The following is a 6,000-nucleotide window of genomic DNA, read 5'->3' as shown; positions in this document are numbered from 1 at the left end:
GGCCCTGGATTCAGGAGGACCTGAGTTCAAATCCGGCCTCAGACACTTGACACTTACTAGCTGTGTGACCCTGGGCAAGTCACTTAACCCCCATTGCCCCGCAAAAAAAAAAAAAAAAAGAAAAGAAAAAAAAAAGAAAAGAGAAACCAGGTCCAGAGAGACTGTGACTTGCCCAGATTTTGTAAGATCCTAACTTATTCATGGGAGACACCTTGTTTGAAGAGGGTGTTTTGTTTTTGGTTGAAGAAGAGTTTTTAAGGTTGCTAATTAGTCCTGCCAAGTCAAATAAATGCCTCTTAAAAAATAGTCAAGGGGGGCAGCTAGGTGGTACAGGGAATAAAGCACTGACCCTGGATTCAGGAGGACCTGAGTTTAAATGTGACCTCAGACACTTATTAACTGTGTGATCCTAGGCAAGTCACTTAACCCTCATTGCCCCCACCAAAAAAACAAAATTTAGTCAACAACAGACACAATGTCATCTTAAATTTGCTATACATTTGTCATTCATTTGTGAACAAGAGAGCTGTTGTAAGGAATTAGCTTTGACCCAGTGCTAGGCCTATTTCACAAAGACATCCAAGAAAGAAGAAAAGAGCCTATCTGAACAAAAAAGTGTTTAGTGCATTTCTTTTTTGAGTGGTAGTAAAGAACTGGAAACTTAAAGGATGGCCAATAATTGAGAATGGCTGAACATATTTTGATTTATGAATGTGATGGAATATTATTGTGATATTAGAAATGAGGAAAAGAAATGATTTCAAAGAGACATGTGAAGACTCATATGAACTGATGCAGAGTGAAGTGAGCAAAACCAGAACAATTTATATTATAATGTTGATATTATAAAAAAGAAACAATTCTGAAGACTTTAATGAACTGATTGAAGAATGAAGTGAGTTGAACTGTGAGAATAATACATAAAATAATTTCAAGGGCAACATCATCTTCCCAGTCTTTCAGGCCCACAACCTAGAAGTCACCCTCCATGGCCAAGCTGTTGCCCAAGGCATTGATTTTGCCACCTTCTCCTCTTGGATGCTGTCACCATTCTGCTACAGGCCTTATCTCCTATCACTGGTGGGTCTGCCTACCTTCAGTTTCTCCCCACTCAAATCCACTCTCCATTCAGCCTCCAAAGTGATTTTCCTAAAGCACAGCTCTGATCATGTCAAGCTGCTACTCATTAAACTCCAGTGGCTTCCTATTGCCTCCAGGATCAAATTCAAAAGGCTCTATTTGGCATTCAAAGTCCTTCATCATGTAGTCTCATTACTTTTCTTTCTTCCTTTCTTCCTTTCTTTCTTTCTTTCTTTCTTTCTTTCTTTCTTTCTTTCTTTCTTTCTTTCTTTCTTTCTTTCTTTCTTTCTTTCTTTCTTTCTTTCTTTCTTTCTTTCTTTCTTTCTTTCTTTCTTTCTTTCTTCCTTCCTTCCTTCCTTCCTTTCTTTCTTTCTTTCTTTCTTTCTTTCTTTCTTTCTTTCTTTCTTTCTTTCTTTCTTTCTTTCTTTCTTTCTTTCACGGGGCAATGAGGGTTAATTGACTTGCCCAGGGTCACACAGCTAGTAAGTGTCAAGTGTCTGAGTCCAGATTTGAACTCAGGTCCTCCTGAATCCAGGGTGGGTGCTTTATCCACTGCTCCACCTAGCTGCCCTTTTTTCCCCCATTACTTTTCTAGTCTTCTTACATTTCATTACCTGACCCATACTCTTTGATCCAGTGACCCTTGTTTTCTGCTGTCCCTCAAACAAGACACTCCATCTCTCAGATATCAGCATTTTCTCTTCCCTACTTAGAATGTTTTTCTTCTTTATCTCCACCTATTGGCTTTCCTGACTTCCTTTAAGTCCCCACTAAAATCCCATCTTCTGCAGGAAACCTTTCCCAACCCTCCTAATTCTAGTGCCTTTTTTCTTTTAGTTATTTCCTATTTGTCCTATACTCATTGGCCAATAATAGGTCTCAGTTCAAGCCTCACTTGTTCATTGTTTGGGTTTTGAGATAGCAATTGTTTCTGTTTTTGTTTGTTTTTTACGGGGCAATGGGGGTTAAGTGACTTGCCCAGGGTCACACAGCTAGTAAGTGTCAAGTGTCTGAGGCCAGACTTGAACTCAGGTGCTCCTGAATCCAGGGATGGTGATTTATCCACTGAGCCACCTAGCCACCCCTAAGTGTTTCTGTTTTGGCCAGAAACTCTGAGGGTTTTCCCTGCCCTGATTGATTCCCTTGTGAAGACAAAGTAGGCCATCTTTTACTTCAATTCTTACCTAATCTTTAACTACTGAAAGGACTTTGCTTCAGACAAACTGAGACTTTAGCTTAAAAAGGCCAAGGTCTCCCATTGCACCCTGGGCCATCACCACTCATCCTGACCTATATGTCTTGCCACTGGACTTTGATGGTTCTGGAGGACAGAATGAGGCTGATGACTTTGCACAGCCTTGCCTCACTTAAATGCAATTCCCTTGCAAATCGAGACTTCGCCTTCCTGAAGTCATTGGTTCTCTTCCAGAATGAAAGACTAACAACAACAACAACAACAACAACGTTTGTCCTAGATATAGCTTGTTTGTACATATTTGCTTATTGTCTCCCACATTAGATTGTGAGCTCCTTGAGGTCGGGGCCTTGTCTTTTGCCTCTTTTTGTACCCCTAGCGTTTAGTACAATGTCTGGCACATAGTAGGTGCTTAATAAATGTTTATTTCCTGACAGACTGAAAATAACAACACTATAAGCAATCCATTTTGAAAACCATAAGAACTCTGATCAATTCAATGATCATCTGTGATTCTAGAGTGATGAACTATGCTACCTATCTCCTATCAGAGAGGGATGGACTCAGGGTACACTATGAAACACATATTTTTTGGTCAGAAGCAATAAAGTTATTTGTTTTGTTTGACAAAGTATATTTGTTATCTTACCACCCCCCTTTAAAAATTATGTGGGAACCATGGGGTTGGGGGGGGGGATAGCTTTCTCTTTAATATTAAAAAAAAAATTTAAACCCTAAATATCACCTGGAAATATACAAATCATCCCATTCAAACCAGAGAAATTTTAAGTGTTCAAAGTTATTTTTGCCAACAGAAAATTATTAAAACTAATCTATTCCACTCCCCTCCAGGATATAGTATGATCTCAATAAATCATTCATTTTGCTTTCCCCCACAACACAGTTCCTTCAAAAAGCATTCCTTGTTTCCACCTCACATCCCACAGAGCAATCTCTTTGCATTTCTAATTCATTTCAACTTTAGTTCAATTCCACAAACCTTTATTAAAGACACAGTAGGTGCCAAGCCTGAAGATACAAACCCCCAAATGAACCAGTCTCTGTCCTCAAGATGCTTACATTCTACTGGGAAGGATCAACATTCGCACAAGATCAAATCAATGCAACGTAATTTGAGGAGAGAATTAGGGCTAACAAGTGGAAAGATCAGGTAAAACTTCTCATGCCATTACTTTCCCATGGCTGCCAAGGAAGGAACAAGGCTGACCAGATTCCCTTTAATGCTGACAGTCACTCTCTGTTGAATTTATCATGCAATATGGCATATTATAGTTACCTTTCTTTGTGTCTTATCCCTCCACCAGTTTAAAAATTCTTTCGAGGTTAAGACTCCTTCTTCTGTTTTTTGTTTTGTTTTGTTTTGTTTTGTTTTTTGTGAGGCAATTGGGGTTAAGTGACTTGCCCAGGGTCACACAGCTAGTAAGTGTTAAGTGTCTGAGGCCGGATTTGAACTCAGGTACTCCTGACTTCAGGGCCGGTGCTCTATCCACTGTGTCACCTAGTTGCCCCCAAGACTCCATCTTCTAATAATAATAGTGACCATAATTATAACAACAATAATGAACATTTATAAAGAGATTTAAAATTGGCAAAACCCTTTACCCATATAATCTCTTGTCATCCTTTCCACAATCCTAAAAGGTAAGCATTGTGGATATTATCTCCATTTTACAGAGGGAGAAAGGGAGGATCAGAGAGGGTGAGTACTTTGCACAAGGCAAACAGCAAGTGTCAGAGGCAGGACTGTAACACAGGTCTTGCCCAAATACAAGTCTGGAGCTCTTTCCACTTTTGATCTTCTCCAAGTACATAATTGGTTTACATAAATGTGAATTGACTTAAAGTAAATGCAAGTGAACCAAAATTATTGTGAGGCTTGTTGCCCCAAGCAGATCTGTCCTAACTTGGGGGTAAGTTCCTGACCTCTTTCTGGGTTTTTCTCCCAGGAACTCCTGCCTGAGTTGCCAGTGGGCTAGGCAGTCACTATGGATGGGATGAAATGGCATAGGGCAAAAGGGGTGGTAGTGGGGAGGAGGGGGTATCCCAGCAGTCCTCAGAATGCAGCAAGGAGGGATCAGAAAGGGAAGGGTACAGAGAGAAGGATAGGGGATAGCAGGCAAGGAGAAAGCAGAAGGGGTAGCGATCTCTGCAGGGATTTTTGAAATTCAGCCCAGGCTGTGGGAGGGATCCCTGCACCAATTTGTAAACCTGTCTTTTGAGCGTGGCATCATGTCATGAATCACACTGGACCACTGCCTTGCAATGCAGAGAGTACCAGCTCACTAATCCCCTCCTCCACCAGTCCCTAGCCTTTTTACCATTCTGGACACACTAAGAGCCTCCATCTTTTTCTTTCTTTCTTTTTTTTTTTTGGCTATTTTTTTCTTCCCTCCCCTCTGCAGTCCCTGCAGAACAGGATTTTTCTACTGCATCATTTAGAAAAAGAGCTTACCTGGGAAAGGACCATACCTGTTTCTGGAGTCTGAGGATAAATCTCTGATTTATTCAGGGCATCCATCTACTTCGATAATCTACCCCTTGGGGCAGCTAGGTGGCACAGTGGATAGAGCACTGGCCCTGGAGTCAGGAGTACCTGAGTTCAAATTCGACCTCAAAACACTTGACACTTACTAGCTGTGTGACCCTGGGCAAGTCATTTAACCCCAATTAGCTCACATAATAATAATAATAATAATAATAACCTCCCCCTCCACAGACATTTGTTAAAGTGGAGCCCATACATAGATTTCAAAGGGTCCATGACCTTGGATTGGGGGGGGGGGGACAACCAAAAAACAATCTCTATTTTCATTAACCTCTAATGGAAATGTAGCATTTTCTTCAGTTACAAATTTTTAAAAAGAACTTTACTCTGGAAAAAAAAAAAGAACATTACTCTGAGCAGGGGTCCACAGGTTTCACCAGACTAACCATGAGGTCCATGCCATGCAAAAAGGTAAGAACTCTGCTCCCCAGCCTGCTTTGTAGGGGGTCAGCTAACTCCTGCCTGGATATCCCCAATGAGAGGACAAGGAGTTCCCTCTCCTCTCCAAGATGTCCATCCCAGTGTGGGAGCCATCATTGCTAGAATGTTCTTCTTTACGTTAAGGAAACTGAGACCCAGAGTAGGCAAGAGAATTGCTCCAAGTCACACAAGAGTAATGTGCTGAGCAATTTTAGGGAACTATAAGTATCAGAACTGGGCTTCTTAAACTTTTTTCTACTAGTGACCCCTTTTTGCTGGAGAAATTTTTATGCAACCCCGACATATAGGTATATAAAATAGGTATACATAACCTTAATTTTTCATGACCCCCACATTTAGTTACATGACCCCCATGTGGGGTTGAGACCCACAGTTTAAAAAGCTTTGTCAGGGGGTAGCTAGGTGGTACAGTGAATAAAGCACCGGCCTTGGATTCAGGAGGACCTGAGTTCAAATCCGACCTCAGACACTTGACACTTACTAGCTGTGTGACTTTGGGTAAGTCACTTAATCCTCACTGCCTGGCCACAAAAAAAAGAGTAGTCCTAAAAAGCTTTGTCATAGAAGATCGATAGAAGGGACCTTACAATGTAGAATGTTAAGGCTAGAAGGTATCTCTATCTCAATCCCATAGTTCTGGAAATAGAAAGGACCTCAGAGCCCTTCATTTGATAGTTGTGGAAACTGAGTCTCAGGGAAGTTGGTTAATAGACTTGTA

This window comes from Dromiciops gliroides, chromosome 3 (genome assembly GCF_019393635.1).
Source record: "Dromiciops gliroides isolate mDroGli1 chromosome 3, mDroGli1.pri, whole genome shotgun sequence".
Taxonomy (NCBI): Eukaryota; Metazoa; Chordata; class Mammalia; order Microbiotheria; family Microbiotheriidae; genus Dromiciops; species Dromiciops gliroides.
Note: the sequence above shows the minus strand (reverse complement) of the source record.